We start from the raw sequence: 25,034 nt of genomic DNA, 5'->3' as shown, positions 1-25,034 counted from the left end.
GAGGACAGAGAATAAGACTTGTGCATATCTTGGCTTCCTTGTACAGTGGTACCTAACCCAGAAATAGTGCTTCAGGTTAAGAACTTTGCTTCAGGATGAGAACAGAAATTGTGCATTGGCAGCGCAGCAGCAGTGGGAGGCCCCATTAGCTAAAGTGGTACCTCAGGTTAAGAATAGTTTCAGGTTAAGAATGGACCTCCAGAATGAATTAAATTCTTAACCCAAGGTACCACTGTACTTCCAAGCTGCACAATTACGTCTTCAGAATGGCCGTCTCAACACACTATTAAACTATAAAAATATTTTTGGAAGGGAATTATTATTACCTATTCTAACTAGAACCTTTTATTGGCTATTTAATTGTAAAAAAACAAAATCCAACCCTCTCTAAATTTCTTCTTAATGGAAGGGGGAAATGACACAGCTCTAACAGCTGCTGAATTAAAAGCTAATTCTGTGAAAGATAACAGGCTGGACTGCAACATAGAAAGGATGGAGCGATATAAACAACCCTCACATCTCTTTTAACTTCTGTTCTTCATTTTTCTAAGGCAATACATGAATGAATGACTTGATACTTCATGTCTCTTATTTCTAGCTTTCTTTTCTAACCATTTTTCATTTTATTTTGTCCATGTGTCTACACTGCTGGTGTGTGTCTCTTTCTTGGCAAAGTACCAGCAATCCATGCTCCTGACATCATCAAACATTATACTGTGCACTTGTCTGTGTTCCTTTTACTGTACCCAGTACAGGGCCAAGTTTATGATTCTGCCATTGGTTTCTATTACTATATTTTTTACTATATGCCCACTGCACACATATATGCAGCCCTAATTTTCTTTTTTTTTGCAACAGGGTTATGCTTGGGGTCGCCCCCCATTACATGTGCATGCACAATTCATGCACTTTCAACTGCATTATAGTGGCTCTAGGGGGACAATGAAGGTGCTCTTTTGTGTGATTAACTGGATTTACATGCCCCCCATTCACCAATGTTCCCAGGACAGGTTACACAGTGTTCCTGATCACACATAGGAAATTATCCCCTTGTACACATGTATTTTTTTGGGGGTGGGGTGCCCCTACACAGATGCTAATGATCACACATAGTTCAGAGGTGGAACCTGCCAATGTATCTTCATTTAGCTCACAGGTAATGTCTGAAAAGGGATGTGGCGCTGGTCTCCCATAGATGTAGCTATCTTTATGGTTTTCTGAAAGGAAAGTGTGATACTTTAAAGATAAACACATGCATGGCATGATTTTGCTAGTTTTTCAGATACTAGCAAGTTTTGCTAGTTTTTCAGATACTGGTCTTTTTCTGCATAGACTAATAGGACTACCACTCTGGAAGGAGAATGTAGGTGATGTCAAATGCTCTCCCAATTGTTTCACCTCTGCTCCCTCAGAACAATTTGCAATACATTGCTTAAGTTTCACTGCTTAGCCAGCCTTCGGGGCGTGGTTCTGTGTGCTCCAGTCATTTCCAGTTCTTGCTGCTGGTGGAATTACAACAGCTTGACAATCTCCAAGGGTCTGCATGAAAAATGTTCCTGGGCAATCATGCTCCATGATTAGGGAAAAGTAAGTTGGGCCCACAACAAAAAGATGACAGTATATCCTACCTTCCAACAGGAATGCTGCTGTTAAGGGCCTTCTTGGTAGTGGCTCCCACTCTGTGGAATGCCCTCCCATCACATGTCTAGGAAATAAACAACTATCTGACTTTAAAAGACATCTGAAGGCAGCCCTGTTTAGGGAAGTTTTTAATGTTTGATGGTTTATTGTGCTTTAAATTCTGTTGGGAGCTGCCCAGAGTGGCTGGGGAAACCCAGCCACATGGGTGGGGTATTAATAATAGTAGTAGTAGTAGTAGTAGTAGTAGTAGTAGTAGTAGCAGCAGCAGCATTTCAAGCCATTTCCTCCAAGCAGGGCATTCCAGTTCTGCTTTACTGTTCTTCTTCCTGGTTCTCTGTGTACTGAGCGTGTTCAGTTCTTACCATTTTGGAGATGTGTTTTCCTCTTAGGTTTTTTTGTTTTGTACTTTTGCAAACCTTGGGGTTCCCCCAAACATGCTGATACCCCCTCCTGTTCCTCAGTGCCCCCATTTGGGTCTTGTTTCTGCAAGCACTCACTGCCTGACTTCTCTCTTAAGAGTGGGTAATGATTCCAAGATACAAAGTGCATTTATTGGCGAAGTAGGCATGTTGACGAGTAGGAGCTGTGACATTCTGGCTCCTCATCCCCCCATTTTAGAAAGTTTTCTTCCAATGGCATACGGCCTGCAATTACACCCACACATCTGCTGCAAGGGACACACTCATTCCCCTTAAATTTCTTTGCAACGTCCCCATCTGAAGAACAATACGATGTCAGGTGACCTTTTTTAAGCAGCATAATTAATTGGGTCATTTGCAGACACATGATACTAATTAAAACTTACTCTCTTTAGCAGCAGAGACACAAAGGAGGGAAAGTACACCCCAAAGCACAGTTTTGACTTCCATATATCACACTGTGAGAGAATTCCTTAAATGGACAAATCGTGAAGTGGCTCTAAGAAGTGTGTGACTTATTCTAGTGTTAAACTGACTTCTTGCCAGTTTGGGGTCATTTGTATGATGCACCATATCGTACACAGAGCAGAATTCGACCTGCAGGAACAGAATATCTAAGCATCCCTCCATAACACATGGGAACTCATGTTCGTCCATGTGACAAATCTTCCCTTGCCTCTAACTATCCATCACTGTTTACAGAGCACAGTGTCCTGATAAATAACAAAGATGACAATCTCAAATCAGAAAAGCTTTCATCAGTTCAGATTGCTGTCCTGAGCATTCTTAAAAATAGCGCTAGTATGCTGAGGAGTTATAATTCTGCAATTTGAATTTAAATCTTATCCTTTGTACCATCACAGGCCTGAAAGAATTAGGAGGGAGAGAGGATGAGCTAGCCGATATTTTGGGGGAAAGGAGTAGAAGAAAAGGGGTCAGAATGAAGTAAAGCAACAAGCTTTAAGCGAACATGGTTGAAAGAGCTATTAATTCTTCAATAGGCCCTACCAGATGTGAATTGCTGTTTTCATCATTTTTTAAATTTATTACATTTATATCCCAACTTTCCTCCAAGGAGCTTAAGGTGGCATACATACTCCTCCTCCCCATTTTATCCTCACTACAACCCTGTGAGGTAGGTTAGGCTGAGAGGCAGTGACTGGTCCAGTGAGCTTCGTGGCTCTCTGGAGATTAAAACCCTGGTCTCCCAGCTCCTAGCCTAGCACTCACAGCACGACAGTGGTACCTCAGGTTACATACGCTTCAGGTTACATACGCTTCGGGTTACAGACTCTGCTAATCCAGAAATAGTGCTTCAGGTTAAGAACTTTGCTTCAGGATGAGAACAGAAATCAGGCTCTGGCAGCGCGGCAGCAGCAGGAGGCCCCATTAGCTAAAGTGGTGCTTCAGGTTAAGAACAGTTTCAGGTTAAGAACGGACCTCCGGAACAAATTAAGTACTTAAACCTGAGATACCACTGCACTGGCTCTCACATGGTACAATATCAAAGTGTGACATGAATCCTTACTCCGCCAGAAGTTATTTTGTTCAAGGTTGTGTTGAGCTGCCATTAGTTAGGGCTCACCAAAATTAACTTTTACCCATACTTATAAAACATTAGGGTCTTCCACAGTTTCACTGCAGCCTAGTTCCTGGTTTCCCATGATTGAGGGCTCACTATGTGGATGTCTGCAAACGTCTGGGTTAGAAAATCCACTGCAAAAAAAAAAAAAAGTTTTCTCTGTTAATTTGAGCTTTTCTCTTTTTGGAGTACTGCAGAGAGCCAGCATCTCTATGGGGGCGAAATGAGAGCTGAAATATTTTATTAATTGAGCTGAACTATTGAGTTAATTGAGCAAGTCAAGATTGTAGTCAAGCCTGCCTGGAATTTCCATGAAACTTCCCCAAATGGAGTTGGCACATCATGGTTGGGTCTGGTCATATTGAGGAACATAAAGGTTTACCTAGGCATAGAAAAACTGATATAAACTATTTAATCATTGTTACCTCATTTATTTAGATTGCAAATGTAAATGGTGGACAGATAATTCTGTTTTGTAGAAGAGATTGAATTATACTTTCCAGTTGCAGGAGACGACTATTCATTCTGTTTTGCAGAATAGCTTAACGAACTGATATCACCGTTCTTGGATTCCACTTTGTTTTGTTTAATGGGGCCTGCTGCATCTTCAGCTGGAAATTTGCCTACATGGCAATAAAATCATAGAACTTTTTTAAAAAAATCATTACCAGAAGGGTAGAATGATTATCTTCTTAGACAAGTTATTTGGAGAGTAAAGGAACCTATAAAGATACTGTGCATTACTGTTATTGGGAGATATATTTTATTATGTGACTTTTTAAATAAAAAACATAGTTATGGCTTCCTGACTTTAATTTAACAATCTATTAAAATGAGGTCAGGATTTGTGCACTGGTATACATACTTTTCTAATACGGTGTTATATAAATGAAATTATTATAATAATACATATACAATTATTTATTTGAATTATAGAATTACATTGTAGAATTATAGTAATGAAGGGAGATATAGAAATTTAATAAATTACACTACTGCTTTTTTCTGGGGGGGATGTGGGGATACGCATACCCCAAAATATTTTGTGAATCTAAGTTTGGCCTCATTGAGGGGCAGTATTTCAATATGAGTAGGAAAATGAGAGTACCCCTAAACATTTTTTAAGAAAAGAAGCACTGAATTACACACACATAACAGGAGTCACTCCATTCCACTCCAGACATGGTGTTTACCATGGTGTTGTAACGTGTACAGTTCAGTATCAAATCCAGAGGGAACAAGTTCTTCCAGCTGGCAGTAGTGACACTTACGCAGAGTGCAGATTGGCTAGTGCCTGTGACATCAGAGAGTACCCACCCTTTCTCCCTGGAGCAGTCTTCCAGTTTGTGGGTAGACTCCAATATAGCATGAAGGCAGTCGTTGCATCAGCACAAGGAGTTCTGCTTGCCCAGTGGATAGTTCTCCCCTCCTCTTCCTTCCGTGCACCCCCTAAATCTGTTCTAGGGGTTCCCTCAACCCACAAGAGTAGCTGTGGGGCGACCACAGGAAGGGGCACACATGGGGACTGGAGGAGGAAATTTTCTGTTGTAAAAGTGCAAATAGTTGTGCTGATGGAACACATTAGCAGAACACCGCCCATTATCAGTAACCATGATGGTTCAAATGCATAATCATAGAAAACACCACTTTAAATGAAATTCCAATAAATCTGACCCTGTCCGCTCATATCAAGTAAAAGCCCTGCCAGTGAGAAACATCCAAGTAAGTTAGAGTAGACCCGCTGAAATCAAATGACTTAAATTACTTGCATCTGTTGATTTAAGTGGGTCTGGTCTGAGTAAGATTAATGGCTATCACCCAATATCGCTAACAAAATTATTTATTATTTCAGTTTATGAGCTGCCTAATAAAAAAAATATTCACTTGCTTACATACACAATAAAATAGACAGGCATTCAATTATTCAATAAAACCATAAATCAGCGAAACCAACCAGCAATTGTACAACAGTAAAATCCAGCCATAAAATCTGACACAGACACAAATCAAATCCCAGCCACCAATCCAATTATCACAGCAAAACACCTCAGCTACAAATGCTAAAACCTGTCAAATTAATATTTTTTAAAATTACGTTAAGAGATATTAGAGATGTTAAAAGATGTTAGCAGAAGTTAGCCCAGCAGAAGTTAATTTCCAAACTCCTCCCTATCCCCTCTTGTCACCAGGACCATCTCAGTCCACCATCATTGCCCCCACCTTCAAAAAATAAAAATCAGGTTCCTTAAAATAGAGTGAGTGGTGGTCCCATCCCTGATCCTATATATAGAAGGGGCTAATGTGCTTTTTCCACCTTGAGAGACTTCATCTGAGCATGCCTAGTTTATCTTTAATCCCTCTTTGCTCTTTATCCCCTGTGATGCCCTTTTTATTATGCTTCCATAACTATTTGTGCTCATGATGCTATTGGGGAAGGTCACACCTGATCCCACTTTTAATATTGCTTGTGCCTGTTTGGTGCAGTCACACTGCTTATTTTCCAGTCAGTGCAGATGATTCAAGTTCCTGCTGAAATCCCATAACTTTTTGCACCACAAATATTCTAGTTTTTGTACCGCTGTTGTTGTGTTATAGCCCTTCCAGACAGCAATCATGAGTAGCATCGAGGAAGCATTGCAGAACAAACTAAATCAGGTTACAGGGCACCCGCCCTGTGAAACGCCATCCCACCAGATGTCAAAGAGAACAACAACTACCAGTCTTTTAGAAGACATCTGAAGGCAGCCCTGTTTAGGGAAGCTTTTAATGTTTGATGAATTACTGTATTTTAATATTTTGTTGGATGCCGCCCAGAGTGGCTGGGGAAGCCCAGCCAGGCGGGGTATAAATAAATACATAAATAAACAAATAAATTATTATTATTATTATTATTACATCTACTACGAATGCCCTATATATTTCTCTAGTGCTATTTTTCTAGAAACAGAGGTGCCGGAACTTACATTGAACACCGGTGAGTTCTGGCTGAAAAAAAAGCCCTGTATTAAGCCAAGAACATATTGCAGGATACAGCTGCAATAAAACATTGGTTTGGAGGCGGCCATAATTGTATATTGTTTTCCATGTGGGTGTTGGCATTCTGCTCTTCTTATTGATTGACTTAGTCAGGTGATCAAGGGTCATTTGCACTCTTCTTCCCACTCAGGTTTTAATTACTGTGGGCTGAAACACACTGATTTGCAAAGAAATCTGAATTGAGGTGGCCTCATTTACCAATGAATCTCAGTGGCGTCAGCAGTAACTCTCTGTTGCCATGGAGCAAGGTGGCTTTGTGCTCTCTTCTCTGTGTCGTTGACGGATTTGCATGATCACAGTTTCAGAGGAGAAGATGTTTCATTATCCTGATAAAAAGAAAATAATTTCCCATCCAGTAATTTCCATTAACATGCAGAGGATAGTACAGGGTTCACCTAGCCAGGATAAAGTCTCTCATGTTGTCCTTGTTGCAGGCAGGTGTGCACCATCCTCAATTATTAGCTCAGTTGATTAGAGTGTGGTGCTGATTATGCCAAGGCTGCAAGTTTGATCCCCGTAAGCGACAGCGGCCTATTTCTACATTGCAGGGGGTTGGACTAGAATTCAGTTGTCAGCAAACTTTTTCAGCAGGGGGCTGGTCCACTGTCACTCAGACCTTGTGGGGGACCAGACTATATTTTTTGGGGGGATGAACGAATTCCTATGCCCCACAAATAACCCAGAGGTGCATTTTAAATAAAAGGGCACATTCTACTCATGTAAAAACACGCTGATTCCCAGACTGTCTGTGGACCAGATTGAGAAGGTGATTGGGCCAGATCCGCCCCCGGCCCTTAGTTTGCCTACCCATGGACTATCAGTGGTTCTCAACCTGTGGGTCCCCAGATGTTGTTGGACTACAACTCCCATCATCCTTGAGCTCTGGCCTTGCTAGCTAGGGGTGATGGGAGTTGTAGTTCAACAACATCTGGGGAACCACAGGTTGAGAAAGGCTGGACTAGATGCTTGTCAGAGTCTCTTCCAATTCATAAGATTCTAAGAATAAGATAGAATATGGGATAGTGTTCTATCCTGCAAGGTCTCCTATATAATTACCAAGACGGTAAGGAGGAACAGAACATTTTTGGGGTGCTGTGCTAGATTGGATCTGTTCCATCTTCCTATAGGTGTGTCCCGATGACGCCACCACACAACCTATGGGGTTCCCTGCCTTTTTATATCTCTCTTATATTTGGGGGAAAGCAATGTTCAAGCGGTTTAAATTCAGAGTTGCACATACACTGTCCAGCCTGCAGGGTTTGGAACTAGGGAAAGAATTCCACAGATAAGAAGTATGATTATAATGCTCCCCGAAGACAAAATATCTTGCAGCTGAAGGGTTTACTTCAGTTAACAGGCAGCAGTTTCATAAGAATAATCACTGTAGAACTAACATACACACACACAGCACATCCTCTTCTTCGCATTGTACTTAAATCATGCTGAAATATCTTTTTGACTTTCATTAGGAAACTGCAGCAGCTATCCAGTTTTCCTTCCATATCACAAACCAATTTATGTTAAATCAGCCTCCATGTCCTGAGATCACAAATCAATTTGTGTTAATTAAATAGCCCTGTAAAGTCGGTGGCTTGAGGTCTTTCCTACGCACTTTGGCACTGTGGTGTTACAAATGAATTTGTCATGTCAGCCGGGCTGTTTCAAATCAAGAGGCGAGTTAGTGTTTGTATAATTGCAGCAAATGCCACTGTCCAGAATAATGCAATGTTCTGGGAGCCGACTCAGTGCTCTTCATTCTCTGTTTGCTTTGGCTTACTCAGGCATATGACAAACAAGGAGCCTCAAAAAATATATATACAGTATTATGCAAGTCATGCTGTGCTGCATCCTCAAATGAATTGCACTTCTAGCTTACAACAGCTTATCTATCCCAGGTGTAATCCTCTTCTTGTACTGCAAACCTGAGGAAGGGGATGCAAAGGGATGGCTTGACCAGAATTTCCATTGGCCAGTTGGCCAAGGCAGGAGGGAAGTGATGGTGACAGGCTTGGCATCTCCTTCTCTGTGCAAATCTCCATCCCTACTCTTATGCACACTCATTAGGATTAGTTACAGATAGGTAGCCGTGTTGGTCTGCCATAGTCAAAACAAAAAAATTCCTTCCAGTAGCACCTTAAAGACCAACTAAGTTAGTTCTTGGTATGAGCTTTCGTGTGCATGCACACTTCTTCAGATAGAATATCTGAAGAATCTAGTATCTGAAGAAGTGTGCATGCACACGAAAGCTCATACCGAGAACTAACTTAGTTGGTCTTTAAGGTGCTACTGGAAGGATTTTTTTTGTTTTCATTAGGATTATTCTGTCCTTCTGAATATTTCACCATATTCATAGGTTTCCTTTTTTTAAAAGAAAGAAATTATTTATTCACAAACTGTTGCCACATACACATGATCTTAAGCAAGAAATTGTTATTCTAAAGCACCAAGGCTGCAGCAAGCAAAGGCAGCACCGTCTGCTGCTTGTGGCTGGAAAGCCAAACAGGAAGTTTGTGACTGTTGCCATGGGAACAAAGGGGCAGTCCATTCTGTACTGAGCACCGGATGTTAGCTCAGTGGGTATGTCATATGACCTGTACAGGATGTACATGGGTGGAGTCTCTCTCTGTATGTTGAAGAGAGCAGACATGTTTTACTGTATGACTGCTAAAAGACACAAATAAAAGGACATGTAGATACGTTACTGTCTGTGTCTGATTCCCCTCCCTGGGGATATGCAGGGAGGAGGAGAGAAGCAGAAGCAGTTGGTGTGTTTTCCTCACAGCCTGAGGAAAATCGCCGGAACGGACCTCGTGTTGTTTATCCTGCCGGGAGACGCCGGAGGGAGGTCTAAGGAATTCAGCCGGTGCCTGATCAGATAGGCACATACCGATGACCGGGTAGCAGAATTCCAACATTGGTAGCAGAGCTGATGGTTCCTGTTTTCATCGCCCTCTGCATCAGGAGGTGGCTTCCATGGATGCCTGAGGTGAGAAAGCTGATTCTCTGCAGCCAGAAGCTGACCAGAGCAAGCTGGAAGCAAAAGCCACGGAGCCCAGGTATGTGATTTTCGGGCTTAGAAGAGTGGATGCAGATTGAGTTATTTTCTGCTTCGAGGGAGCAGCGTATGGGAAACAGCTCCAGTTAAAAGTGAAACCGCATACCAAACATTCCTGTGGTTTCTTCTCCAAGGGATTGGAATGTGCCGTTGCTAAGCGACGCCTTCCAGTGAAGGCTAATCCTCAGAGAGGAGAAGTGAAAAAAACAGTGAATTGTTATGACTACGAAGTCTGAGGAGCTCCTGGAAATTTCCAACGCAGCCAGCGTTGAGAGCTGCCAGGTGCACAGAGTGTAAACAAGCCAGCTATTGGATTTTAGAGGCTTGTGTTTTAAAGAGTCAATGCAAGGACTCACAATGGATGCCAAGAAGGGGGGAGCCCTGCCTTCTCCGCCCCTTTTGACCAGTGACAATTATGCATCTTGGTCTGTTAAGATGAAGGCCCTGCTGCAGAATCAGAGACTGTTTGCAGTGATTGAGAACCCCATTCCTGCAGCGCCAACGCGTGCTTGGGAGTCAAAGGATGTGAAGGCCAGAACTGCTATAATCCTGTGTGTGTCAGATTCGCAATTGATCCACATACAAGGCTTAGAGCACGCGAGAGATGTTTGGAACACGCTAAGAAGGACACATCAGAGAGATGCAGGTTCTTCAGCGTTGCTGTATTTTGAGAAGCTGACCAACCTGAGGCTTGCGCCTGATGGAGATGTTCAAGCGCACCTGACGGAAATGAAATTTCTGCGTCAACAGATGGTGGAACGCAATTTCCGTCTGCAGGAGGAAGTGTTTTGCTTCATGGTGATCAACAGCCTGAATCGGACTTACAAAACAGTTGCCAGTCAGCTGGGGTCTCTCCCAGCAGCTGATCTAACGTCGGAGAGGGTCTTTGCCGTTGTTCTTTGTGAACATGACAGGCTTGCCGCCCTGGACGTGAAGGACAGGGGGAGGGAAGAACGGAGTTCTAACGCCCCCACTGCTCAAGCTACTGGAGGAGATGCTGTAGCTATGAACGTTGTCCGATGTTACAATTGTGACCAGACTGGGCATCTACAGCGGTACTGTTCGAAGCCACGTCGGAACAAAGGAGCCAAGGGAAGCTTCACAAAGTCTGACGCGTCAGACAAAGGTCACACCAAGCCAAAGGCAAAGACTGCAAAGGCTTTGATGTCGCTAAAAGCCACACCAGAAGTGGGGAATTTCTTTGTTTTGGATACTGGAGCCACAGTTCATATGTGTCGACACAGAGGACTATTTTCTACGTTTAAGAAGCAAAGCTTCGCGGTGCAACAAGCCAACGGTCAAGAGCTGGAAGCGACCGGAATTGGGACTGTGTATCTTAAAAGTCTGAACTTGACTATAAGCAATGTTTATTTGGTTCCAGAATTGAAGTACAATCTGCTCAGCGCTTCGCAGATTGCCAAGAAGGGACTAAAGCTGTCCTATGATGATCAACACTGCGAGATCTACAAAGATGGAGAGTTGTATCTTTCTGCCAAAGAGAAAGATGGACTGTATTTGTTGACTTTTGAGCAAAGTGATTACATGAAATGTAATTCTTGTGATTCTAACAAGATCTCTTTTGCAGGTGTAGCTGAGAAAGACGCCAAGCAGGTCACCTCGAGGGTCAAAAGAGCATTTCAGCGGGTGTATGCTGATGTGATTGGTCCTTTTGAACCATCTAGAGGCAATGCAAAGTATTACCTAATATGTGTTGATTCTTTTACAGGTTTTGTCTGGATTTATCTTTTGGAGAGACCGAAAGAAGCCTTAGAAAGGTTTAAAGAGTTTTGTGACAAGGTTAAAAATATGCATGATGCTAACATAGATTGTCTTTGCACAGATGAGAAGCCAATTTTTCTTTTACAGGAGTTCCAGAGGTTCCTGAAGAAGAAAGGGATAAGACACAAACTTGCAGCTTCCGAAGAAGCTTGGAATAAATGTGTTTGTGTTAGGGTGAACAAAGAATTGCAAAAGGGAATGCATGCGCAATTGCTAAGTTCACATCTGCCACATGAGTACTGGGCTGAATCGCTAATGTCATTTTGTTACACGTGGTTGAGAAAGTTTTCAAAAGAGTTGGGAAGTTCTCCTTTTGAGAAACTGTTCCACAGAAAACCTTCTGTTGCCCATTTCAAGGTTTTTGGGTCTCATGTGAGAACAGAAGCTCCAGGTGGAGTAAAGAATGCCAGAGGCATTTTTGTGGGTTATGAAAAGGGTCTCTACAGAGTAATTTTGTCTGAATCTGGAAAGGTGATTCTCACAAAATTTCTAGAGAGTGCTCCTGAACAGGAGAGAGTGATTGTTCACACATTTCCCACAGGTGATGATGATTCTGATGATGATGATGATGATGATGTTGATTTTATTGAGTTCAGTAGTACTGATGATGACAGCGATAGCTCAGACAGCTCAGTTGTCACAGTCATTGAGAGGAAATCTCACATAATGACTAGACCCTCAGAAGAGGAGGATGAACCACTGATTAAGCTTAGTACTGGTTCTCCAGAGAGTTCAGAGGCTGAACCGGAAAGCAAAGAAGAGCAGCACCTCTTACGTAGGTCTGAGAGAGCAACGAAGGGTGTACCACCCAAGAGGTATTCACAAGAGTTTGCTTACCTAACTGTTGCTGTTGTAAATGACCAAGGTCAGATTGAAGCTGTGTCTGAGTCAGAGACAAAGGCACAACAGAGAGTTGTTAACCAAGGTAATGCAGAAGCACTCATTCCTTGGAAGTCACACAACCAGAGAGGTACATTGGTAAAACCAGTGGCGGGTAGTTCCAAGGGTGGAACTGAAACAACAGGGGAATGTTATAAGTATAACAACTGTTTGTTTTCTTCTCTGGATGACGCTTTGCTCGCAGCACGCATTGATACTTTAGGGGGAGGATGTTATTCTAAAGCACCAAGGCTGCAGCAAGCAAAGGCAGCACCGTCTGCTGCTTGTGGCTGGAAAGCCAAACAGGAAGTTTGTGACTGTTGCCATGGGAACAAAGGGGCAGTCCATTCTGTACTGAGCACCGGATGTTAGCTCAGTGGGTATGTCATATGACCTGTACAGGATGTACATGGGTGGAGTCTCTCTCTGTATGTTGAAGAGAGCAGACATGTTTTACTGTATGACTGCTAAAAGACACAAATAAAAGGACATGTAGATACGTTACTGTCTGTGTCTGATTCCCCTCCCTGGGGATATGCAGGGAGGAGGAGAGAAGCAGAAGCAGTTGGTGTGTTTTCCTCACAGCCTGAGGAAAATCGCCGGAACGGACCTCGTGTTGTTTATCCTGCCGGGAGACGCCGGAGGGAGGTCTAAGGAATTCAGCCGGTGCCTGATCAGATAGGCACATACCGATGACCGGGTAGCAGAATTCCAACAGAAATGACAACTATACAGGTCATAGATATTTTCTAACTAAAACAAGCCCGTTGGCTCACCTATTATGAAACGTGAACAAGTCACTTCTCTACTTCTTTCTTAGCCACCTCTGGCATGATTATTGGCAGGGTCTGGATTGCTGCGTTCACCTTGGCTATTTTTGTTTTACGTCAATACAAGTGGTTCTTCATTTTCCCCCCTCAAAGACGGTCCACCTTGGGGAAATTAGAGGTTTAGTGCATCCCTTTCAGACTTGACCTTCAAGGTCTGAAAGACTGCAATGAGGGGGGAGAGAGAGAAAGATTCAGACTGCCCTACATTTCCTGGAGATGTGAAAACAGCTGTTTACGAACTGCAAAGTCCAATAAAGCTGAGGCATAAGTGTCCTGAGATGCAAACGGAAGGAAGAATTATCTTGAAAATGTGGCACTTTTCTTGTCTCCATCATCTGAGGATCACAGGGCAGTTTGCAATATAAAAACACAAAAATGCACAACATAGTAACAAACAAAACGATAACCCCTCTGCACAGTTTAAAAGGCCATGGATTCTTTAATTAGCCAAAGGCCTGGGAGAAAAGGAATGTTTTTGCCTAGTGCCTAAAGATATGTAACGAAGGCAAACCTCCCTGGGGAGAGCATTCCACAAGTGGGGAGCCACTGCAGAAAAGGCTCGTTCTCATGTTGCCACCCTCTGAACCTCTCAAGGAGGAGGCACATGAAGAAGGGCCTCAGATGCTCGCAGGGTCTGGGTCAGTTCATATGCCACATAAGTGCAATCACAGAAGAGGTATTCCCTCTAGCATGTCAGAGTGCCTATATATGTTCTTTGTACAGTCATACCTCGGGTTACAGACGCTTCAGGTTACTTTTTTTGGGTTACAGACCGCCAAAACCCAGAAGTACCGGAATGGGTTACTTCTGGGTTTTGGCGGCCGCACATGCGCAGAAGTGCTAAATCGCGTTTTGCACATGCTCAGAAGCACTGAATCAAAACCCACGCATGCGCAGACGCACCGCTGCAGGTTGCACACGCTGCGGGTTGCGAACGTGCATCCCACATGGATCACGTTCGCAACCCGAGCATCCACTGTATTCTACAAACAAACTTATTTTCAAAGCGTTGGAAAATGCCTTGTTTACCCAAAACAACCCCATCCACACTACAAGAAGGAAGTACCAGCAGTCTTGGCAGAAGCCCAAGATTTGGAGAAATACAAAAATCCCTTGGCTGGGTTGAACCTTGAGCATGACCATTCCACAGTGCAACACTTGTTAAAAATTAGCAATATTTTTAAACAAAGCATATTTTGATTGATTTAACAAATTAATTGGCTAAAAATTTCAGTCCCAGTTGGCAGCAATTTGCATGTCACTTTTGGATGGGTTTTGCAGATGGGGGAATGGCTAGCACATGGTTGTGTGTGTGTATGAGCGAGAGAGAGGAACAGTCATCGGAGCATTTGAACATCATTGTGGTCACACCATGGTAAAGCTAAAACTAGGGCTGGAGGTGATTGAAAAAGTGGCAGTGGCACTTATCTGAACATGTACCTGGCAAACCAAAAGCCTGCAGGATTTCTTGTTTTAAAAGTCTTTACCAGCTGGCAGAAGACAACCAGAGAAGGGGCACCCAAGCTTTGTGGAGTAAAGTGTTCCATAGCATTGGTGCAGCCATTGTGAAGGCACCACCTCGTGTCAAACCAACTCTGCTTCTCCCATTGGAAAGAGGAGAAAAGGTTCTCTCCACTCAGTTTTTAATGAGCAGATAGGCAGTTTCCTCCGGTATCCTGGACCCAGGCCACTTGGGACTTTAAATGCAATTAGCAACACTTTGACTTGCACCCAGAAACATATTAGTAACTGGTGCAGAGATGGTTTCATATGGTCCCGTGGTTTCCTCTGACATTGGCTCTATTCCAGTCATTCTTCTCCCCCTCCTTGCAAGGAATTGCTGTAATGCATGGGGAGAACAGGGGCAAGGCTGGTAACCCTGCCCTCTCCTGCACCTCCCATCTACATTTCTGCTGGCCCCTCCCTGAATTGGGAGCTGGAATTCCACTGGAGGAACCTTTCGCTACTCAAGTAGAATCCTGGAAAATATGGGTTCTAAATTGCATGAGGAGCCTCTTGGAGTAATGGTGGTCTCTCTGCTGCAGAAGCTGAAGCCCTCAACACTTGGGGGGGGGGCTGTAGAAATAGTGGCAGGAGAATGTGGGAAGGCCTCACAGAACAGTATTTGTATGATGTGTGAGAGATAAAATGACTGAAGTAGGTCTATCCTTGCTGCTCGATCGAGTGCAGTTTCCAAAGAGTCTTCACAAAGGCAACTTCTTGTAAACTCATTCCAATAATTTAACTCTCTCCCCCACCCCCAGTGCAGTACAGAGAACTAGAGTAAGCCTAACTCATAGTCACTTCAGGGTTTTGAGACAGCAGAGACCCTCAGGTAGCGATCTACAGGAGAAGGCTATTTTCACTGAGATAGATTTCAAGTGGCATTATATATTACTGCTGCTGAAAAACTCGAGACCCATTTTTGTCCGTTGTATTTTTCCAGGAACCAAAACTGTTCATGACATCTTGGATTATGGTTCTGATTTAAGGAGAGCCACAGATCCGGCAATACATTTTGCTGCACATCAGATTCTAAAGTTCAGGAGAGCCATAAAATTTTTTTCTAGAGTGATGGAGATGAACCTTGGTTATGAAAGCCAGACGATGAGTAATGAGTGACGTCAGTGCCTAGGTGGCAGACTGCTAAGTGAATTGCCTCTACCCAAGGCTGCCTTATTTGGTATATTAAAGTGCCTTCTCTAAATAGCATGAAATGGAGATTTCCAGCAGCTTGTAATTTCATAATGTATGCCTAATTTAATAGGAGGGGAATAATATTTGTTTATTTACTGCCTTTTCCCCATCACACCAGGTGACATGAGCAAATGGCACATATGTAGATAATACTTTAAAAACAACAACCTTGGATGTAGCATGAAATGAGTTGAGGAAGGACTGCAACCCAGTAGTAGTGCACATTCTCTGCATGCAGGAGGTACTTTAAAGCCCTAAACAGCCTCGGTCCAGTATACCTGAAGGAGCATCTCCACCCCCATCGTTCTGTCCGGACACTGAGGTCCAGTGCCAAGGGCCTTCTTGCGGTTCCTGCTCCTGCTTGGTCCCTGCTCCTGCCAACCTAGCAGTTTGAAAACACGTCAAAGTGCAATTAGATAAATAGGTACTGCTCCGGTGGGAAGGTAAATGGTGTTTCCGTGAGTTGCTCTGGTTTTGCCAGAAGTGGCTTAGTCATGCTTAGTCATGCTGGCCACATGACGGCCTCGGTCCTGTATACCTGAAGGAGCATCTCCACCCCCATCATTCAGCCCGGACACTGAGATCCAGCGCCGAGGGCCTTCTGGCGGTTCCCTCATTGTGAGAAGTGTGGTTACAGGGAACCAGACAGAGGGCCTTCTCGGTAGTGGCGCCCGCCCTGTGGAACGCCCTCCCTTCAGATGTGAAGGAAATAAGCAGCTATCCTATCTTTAAAAGACATCTGAAGGCAGCCCTGTTTAGGGAAGTTTTTAATATTTAATGCTGTATTGTTTTTAACACTCAATGGGGAACTGCCCAGAGTGGCTGGGGAAACTCAGCCAGATGGGCGGGGTATTATTATTATTATTATTATTATTATTATTATTATTACATGACCTGGAAAAACTGTCTGTGGACAAACGTTGGCTCCCTTGGCCAGTAAAGCGAGATGAGCACCGCAACTCTAGAGTCGTTTGCGAATGGACTTAACTGTCAGGGGTCCCTTTACCTTTATTCATGGATATGCGGTCTCTAAAACTAGACAATCCATTTAGCTATTATGGCAGAGTTGGGATGGAAGAGGTGAGAGGGGCTTTGCAGAGATGAATCCAAGGAAAGGCATGATGGGAATGGCTTGGAATCCCATACACACACTTTTTAGAGGAACCAGCACCCCTGGCTAGGGGTGTGTGAAGAATGAAGATGCTAGCTGCATTTGGGCATTGATATGGCAGGTCCCCAGGTGTTGCATAATTTCATCAGAAAGTTTTAAATGTCACGGGAGATTTAACCTTCAGCTGCTGGTGAATAAGAGAGCTTGAAGGCTACAATGTGTATGAGCCAAAAAGCAATCTTCCCTTCCCTTTCCCTGACATTGAAAACTTTTTTTTTAAAAAAAAAAACCTTCAGTCTTTTTCTGGCCTGCTTTTATGTTTTGTTAGACCCGTAAAAGGCACTTTACATTTTTAGCCTCTGGAGTTGTATTGAGGATGGATTTTGCAGATGAAGGAGAAAATGTGTGAGCAGCAGCAAGGAAGTTGATGGGAGTCATTGATCCACTCCTTTTTCACAGGGACTGCATGGCAGACTAACCAGCAGTGATTGACAAACTGGAAAATCAGTTATGAGAAGGGTGAAATATGGCTAAAATGCTGCCTTTCAGCTCCATGTAAGAAGGCAGTATTCACCCACAACCTGGGAGAGTCTTGAGCCTCCAGGGGTTTTCAGTCTGCTGTTTCTTAGGGCAACATCTGTACTTAAAAGATGAATATTACAGATGAGATATATGATTCTGTGTGGATGAAATGGAAGCCTGCCAGACTGAGAGCCTGAATAAAAGCCACTAGCACCAAAAGAAGCAAACATTAGCTAATCTTCTTATTTGTAAAGGCACTCACAAAGTTCTGGGACTAACCTTTCTGGTTTCAAAGGCAATAATGTCGCTTCGAGGTGAGGAAGTATCTCAAAATGAGGAATTTGCATAGGAATACAAAGCAAACACTTTCAGAATTATTAGGTATGTCTCATTATGCAACACATCTTGATTGCTAGACTTTTTAGGGCGCACAGAACTTTATGGTCATTTGTTGTTCTTGCAGATCCTCCTGTGAAATAGACCAGTGTTTCCCAAACTTGGGAAACTCCAGCTGTTATCAGATTACAATTCCCATCATCCCTGACCACTGATTCTGCTACTTTGGGGTGATGGGAGTTGTGGTCTGAAAACAGCGGGAGTTTCCCAAGTTTGGGAAACACTGAAATAGACCATTAGCCCAATCTAGAGATGTGGAAGTAGGGAAAGTTGGAGGAATTTAAGAAGATCTTTGCTGGATCAGGCCAAAGGCCTATGTATTCCAGCATCTGTTACACCACATCCTGTGGTAGAAATTCCACAGTTTAATAACTGTGCACTATTTCTGTCAGGACCAAATGGTGGTTTTTTAAAATTGATACTTCATTGATTTTTTTCCAGTTATAAAGCAAATTATATTACACAACTGTGTAAAAGGGAAAGAAAAACATTATATGAATATATACAAACATATAACCAAATGTTAATTGCTCCACATTTTAATGATTTTAACAACCCTCACATTTTTCTAATGTATTTTCTCTTCAGTAAGATTTGTAGCTCCCCATCTCACCTTTGACAGGGTAATAAAAGTAGTAGTAGCAGTAATAGTAGTAGTAGCAGTAATAGTACAGTGGTACCTCGGGTTAAGTACTTAATTTGTTCCAGAGGTCTGTTCTTAACCTGAAACTGTTCTTAACCTGAAGCACCACTTTAGCTAATGGGGCCTCCTGCTGCTGCCATTCTGCTGGAGCACGATTTCTGTTCTCATCCTGAAGCAAAGTTCTTAACCTGAAGCACTATTTCTGGGTTAGCGGAGTCTGTAACCTGAAGCATATGTAACCTGAGATACCACTGTAGTAGTAGTAGTAGTTGTTATTTATTACATTTGTATACCACAGATATAATTGGCACCAATTATTTCCTCAGGTTTTATCAGTGATGCTCACATGAACCCCCTCTCCTTATTGCAACTTTAAAGTAATAAGCTCAGATGACAGCTTCAAAAATAACTGAACATTTTTATGCACCTAAGCTTTTCCGAGCTGCTGAGTTATAGAGAAGAAGTAGCAAATGTGGTGTGTGTGTGTGTGTGTGTGTGTGTGAGAGAGAGAGAGAGAGAGAGAGAGAGAGAGAGATACGTCTATCTGCTCCCCAGTGTTATAATAATAGTAACAGTGATTTGATTTACTACAGAGGACTCTTCAATAGAGCACAGTGAGTGATGGGTCATCCATCCTATTTGTAAGCTGAGAAAGACACAACTCCCCTTGCCTGCTAGGCTATCAAGCTGGTTTGAAGAATTAGCTGATAGCAGCGTTTTGTTTAATCCAGCCTTTGGTCCTTCCCACTTCATCAGTTGGCAGAGATGAGCAAGACTGACGCTAGCATATATATATATATATATATATATATATATATATATATATATATGCTTTCGTAGATTTTCACGGGTACAGGAATGCAGGTTTTGGTGTCCTCGGGTGTCTTCCCGTGTAAAAGTTGGGGTGTCTAGGCGACGTTTCGACGAGGTCTCACTCGTCATCTTCAGGCTGGTGCTTTCGGCTTCTTGTTACTGGAACAGAGCAGGATCTCAGTGTTTGAGTTCCTATAAATACTGTTGAGGGGGTGTGGTGTATAACATTGGAGGCTATACACCACACCCCCTCAACAGTATTTATAGGAACTCAAACACTGAGATCCTGCTCTGTTCCAGTAACAAGAAGCCGAAAGCACCAGCCTGAAGATGACGAGTGAGACCTCGTCGAAACGTCGCCTAGACACCCCAACTTTTACACGGGAAGACACCCGAGGACACCAAAACCTGCATATATATATATATATATATATATATATATATATGGAGGGGACATCATTCATTGATTGTAATCCATTATCTAGGGCTTCCATATGTCATTCTGTGATGTCCTCAGATGGTCGCATCATCAAAAGAAAGTTGCTTTGATAATGGGGTGCCACGTGGAGCAGAAAAATGAGTTACAACAAAGGATTTTAAAGGCTGCTCCAAGGAGGTTTAAGAGTGAAGAGGGAATTTTATTTATATAGTAAGTTGGAAGGCAAAAAGAGAGAGAGGCTTTCATGAAGCTTAGGAGAAAATGAAGGGTGAGAAGGGAAATGAAATTGCTTGGGTAGACCACCAAAGCGGCATAATATTGCTGATGTGTGACACTTGAAGAAAAGCATACTTTCTGTTTGGAAGAATAGGTTTTCATAATTCATGCGCTTTCCCTAAATTTGCATTAGCTTAGCCTGGAAGCCCAAGGCCGGATGCCAAAGAGAGAAAGTGCTGCAATTGTGACATTCTGCAGTACCTTTCCCTTAATGAAGTTTAAGGCTGCTTTGGGGTTGTTTCTTTGAATTACTGGTCCATCGCAACCTGAAGGCTCAGGAGGGAGGCCTTCCTCCTGTCCCTGTTTGCGTGCTTGGAGAGCTAAACAAACCTACAGTGATAGCAAGGAGAAGCAGCAGCAAAGGCCTCAAGAGTTTTATCACCCAGGGTATGAAGGCTATCTGCGGTGAAGATTAGTTTGGCTCCAAGGTAATTCACTGGCCAATATTGGCAATGGCTATTTCAAAACAATCAGTTTTCTCCATGGCACAAACTTTTACCTCAGGTTTCATCAAGGATGCTCACATGAACCCTGTCTCCTTTTTGCTGCTTTAAAGAATGTTATGCGTTGTTATTGAGGAAGTTAAGAAGCTTGCATTCTACACGTACTGTGTGTTTCAATGATGAGTCATGGAAGGGTAGGTTGTATTCAGCCAAGCAAGCTAACCGCTTTATAAGCTCTGCAGGAATCCTTGCTAAATATTCATTCTCTTCAACAAACACCTCCTTAGCTATGATAGGGCTGGCCAGCAGGAGTCACAACTAATTGCTCATTCCACTCTTATTCTTATTTTATGCTGTTTCTTTGTATCAAATAAAGATGCGCAACCGCTTTAAAAACGAAGAGCAAGATGGAACTCTTGAAGATAGGGAAACATTTGTTTTGGGCTTGTTTCCATAATCCAAGGATGCATATGTTATTGACTTGGGCTTACAATTTACCCAAATAGCTTTGATATCTTTGGGGCAGCCAGGGTGGAGCTGCAGATCCCATCATCCGCAGCCAACATGCCCAATTGCCAAGGATGATGGTCCAAAAGATCTGTTGTAGAGTGAGCTGGGCAATAAATCACATAGTTCAAAGTTGGCATTAACACTTTATTAGCAGAAACACATTTGGCTGAGTGTCAGGCCTATTGAGCACAGCACCTCATTCCCTGTAGATCTTACTCCATGAAACCAGTTACTCCATGAAACTAAAGGTCCCCTCCTTCCCTCAGCCATTTAGGTCTCCTCCTTTCTGGGGCTTTTCCCAGGCATTTGGAGACTGCGCCTGCATGCCCCTTGTCTTTGCTTCTCCTGTCGATTGCCTCTTCTGGTACCGAGAGTGGGGGGAAAGGGAGGTTGTCATAGCAGGGGGATGACACACATGACTTGTCACCAGCCTGACTCATCTCTGCCTCTGGACTTTCTTCCTCCCACTTGCCTCAGCTTCTGCCTCTGATTCTGGACTTCTCTCTGCCACAGACTCTCCATGCTCACGAAGCCTTGTTATCCCCTTCAGCTTCCAGCACCTCCTCCTAGTCTCTGAGCCTTCTTGTGTGCAAGCAGGAATCTCTCAGGCAGCGCAATGCCTTCCTTCCCATCGGAGCAGCCCCAATCCCATTCCTACTTGCTTCCTCAGCTGGGAAGGGAGGCTTCCCGTTGCCTAACAGAGATCCCTGCCCCCTCTGATAGGCAGCATGAAGCCTCCCTTCACAGCTTAGTTGATGGGGTCAGGGAAGGTGGAGGCAGCCCAGAAGCTGCATCTTAGAGCCCCTGCACTACCATCATATGGGGACTTCTGAGCAGCTCCTGAAGCCTGCAGAGCCAACTGCTCCAGGCTGCTGAGACTGCCGCGGCTGCATTTCCCGGGGACATTAGATGAAATCTGGGGACATTCTGGGGATGGAATTTGTCCGGGGACTTATTCGCAAATCCGGGGACTGTCCCTGGGAAACAGGGACATCTGGTAACCCTACACTAAGTCTTCAGCTTCCAGCAGCTCCTCCCAGTCTCTGAACAGTCTTCCCTTGGTGGTTCATCAGCTGGTTCTCCCACCATTCCTCTGTGTCCAACCTGTTCATAACAACATCAAGAGGGCACCATATTGACTACCCAATGTGGTTCCCTCCAAATGCCGTTGGACAACGATGCCCTTTAGCCCCTGACAGCGTGGCCATCAGCAAACCTCATTTTATTGCTTTCTATGAGGTTTCAGACCTATGCCAATAGTTTCTGAAATCTGAACTGAAACTACTTTCTTGGCTGAGATTTTGATTGCTCTAAACCACTTTTCTGATCTTGGCTTATCCTTCCTAACTCTCTCCTTTTCCACCCCGTCACTTCTGTATTTGTTTATCATGTATCTCTATTATGTTGCTCTTCTTCCAAAGGATTCAGTGCACATGGGGAAGGTGGCAAGTTTATCTGTGACACATGCACAAAATTACTTCAATGGAGGTTTTTAGCACAGAAGTATCAAACAGTGGACTTGTTTATTACTGTGGAGGCAATCAAATAATTTAATCTACCATGTTTGCTTCCTCTCCTAGACAACCAAGAGAACAACTTTAATGCAATTAATCTTTGCAAGTGAACAACAATGTCAAGAAAGGGAAAATTAATTTACTTGATTCAGTCCTTGTACAAAAGCAGTAGCTGAATGTGAAAATTGAAAAGCCACCAGAGGGGTGGTGGTTTTTGTTTTTTGTTTTTGGTGTTAAGAGTTTATTTGCCAAATATTTCTTTTCTCCTCGGTGTGCTTTTGAAAGCTTTAATGTTTAAGGTGTAGAATGGTGGAGCTTAGCATCATAATCCATGAGTGACATTTAAGAAATCTAAGATGTGCTGATGAACACAATTTATTTGAAACTAGAGATGTCAAGTCCCAGAAAAGAACTTCAGGGACTCATTAAAACCCACCTTAAAGAAGAGGCAAGCAATACAAGTTCTGGAATTGTTTCCCTCTTGGATTAAAAACCAAGCAGGATAAAAAATACTGGCTCAGTTCCTCCCTATTGAATGTACTGGAGCTATGTCACTCATTATATTCAATTTGGACCAGCGTTGGGGATTTGGACCAGGGTAGGGGAAGTACATAGGGATGTGAGTGGCGCTGTGGTCTAAACCACTGAGCCTTGGGCTTGCCAATCAAAAGGTTGGCGGTTCAAATCCCCACGATGGGGTGAGCTCCCGTTGCTCGGTCCCAGCTCCTGCCAACCTAGCAGTTGGAAAGCACGCCAAAAAGTGCAAGTAGATTAATAGGTACCACTCCGGTGGGAAGGTAAATGGTGTTTACATGCGCTGCTCTGTTGTCGGTGTTCCTTTGTGCCAGAAGCAGCTTAGTCATGCTGGCCACATGACCCAGAAAAACTGTCTGCGGAGCTGACAAACATCAGCTCCCTTGGCCTGTAAAGCGAAATGAGCGTCGCAACCCCAGAGTCGTTTGCGAATGGACTTAATTGTCAGGGGGCCCTTTACCTTTAGGGGAAGTACATTTCTCATGGGAGACCTACAACAACTTTTACCAATCCCCATGCAAAGTAATCACAGTGGCAGGGGGTGGACATTCAGAGGAGGAAAAGGCTACCCATACAGGTCTTCTACAGGGGATTGCAATGGCTATTTTCTTATCCTGCCCCCCCTTGCTCCTGCAACATCTTTTACCTGTTCCCCATGCAAAATAATGGAGAAAGACAGTCAGTCTGTAAAGTGGTACCTTGGTTTACAACCATAATCCGTTCCGGGGGTCCGGTTGTAAACCAAAACAGGTTGTAACCCAAGGTGCGCTTTCGCCAATGGGGCCTCCCCCCCAAAATTGGTTGTAATCCAAGAAAAAGGGTTGTAATATAAAAAAGGGGGGACATGTACTTCCGGGTTTGACGTGGTTGTAATCCAAAACGGTTGTAATCCAAACTGGTTACAAACCAAGGTACCACTGTAAAGCATAGAACGAAAGCTCCCGTTTCCTCAGAGCAAGGCGGGGGTGAATTTTACAGGCCCTTGAACAGGCTTGGAAAAATTAGCTGAGGTAATTTCTCAGTTACTCTGAGGGGAGCTTTGGAAAGCTCACATATTCCAATTTGAAACTAAAGGTTCTGTGAGTTAACATCATTGGTTATGATGATGGTGATGCTGCTGCTGTCTTGGGGAAATGCAGCAATTGGAAAGGTCTACAAATCCATAAAAGTAAAGAAGTGAAATGATGTTGAATATCAAAGCTATCATTAAAATAAAGTTTGAAGACTCCAGAGAGCACAATGTTTCATGTGTCCCTTTTAAAAATACAAAAATCGTGTTTTCTCTGTGCATTTACTTATTCAGGATTGCTTATTCCATGAATGCAGAATTACTGTATTTAAAAATGAGCATGCACAACCACAAATTTGGGGAGGAGACCAATAGTAGCTCATGTGCTGTATGTGCTTCATTGCAAATAGAACACAAACATCTTCAATTGAAGATATTCTCTCTCATACGCTCCATGTGTATCAAAGCCTTCGTACATTTAGGAGAATAGAGAAACTCTCTTAGTTCTGCAAATAAAATTGTATAAAGTGTTGTTGTTTTTTTAATTTCACATCTCTGTGGGCGCTGGGTTCTCTGACAATTTTACAGAAACCTCATATTTCAGTGTGGTATACAGTGTTCCTGTCTCCTGAGAGATGGTTTTCTTTTCACAATAAATGTTTTAAATCCTTTTTTTTCTTTTCAGCAACTAAACTGCTGGCTGTTTGATACTCCTACTTTCAAAATGTATTTTGATGGTGGGGTTTTGTTTTTGCTCTAAAACACACCCCAATCTTAGCATTGTGGAGCCTTTTTTTCCTCAGAGAGTTGATGCCAAACCAATAAATTCTACTAAGGAGAAGAAAACCACTGGAACTTTTGCAGTTAAAATACAATGCGGTTCATTGATTGACATATCCCCACTGA

General features: G+C 43.2%; 1 protein-coding gene across 4 annotated transcripts in view; it reads left to right on the top strand.

The window, feature by feature from the left end:
* The window catches only part of OXR1 (oxidation resistance 1), a 191,295-nt gene that overhangs the window by 54,549 nt on the left and 111,712 nt on the right, over nucleotides 1-25,034 (top strand). The gene's annotated exons all lie outside the window — the stretch shown is intronic.

This window comes from Podarcis melisellensis (genome assembly GCF_964234715.1).
Source record: "Podarcis melisellensis genome assembly, chromosome: 7".
NCBI lineage: Eukaryota > Metazoa > Chordata > Lepidosauria > Squamata > Lacertidae > Podarcis > Podarcis melisellensis.
The sequence above is the reverse complement of the archived record's forward strand: the minus strand, read 5'-3'. Positions and strand labels throughout refer to the sequence as shown.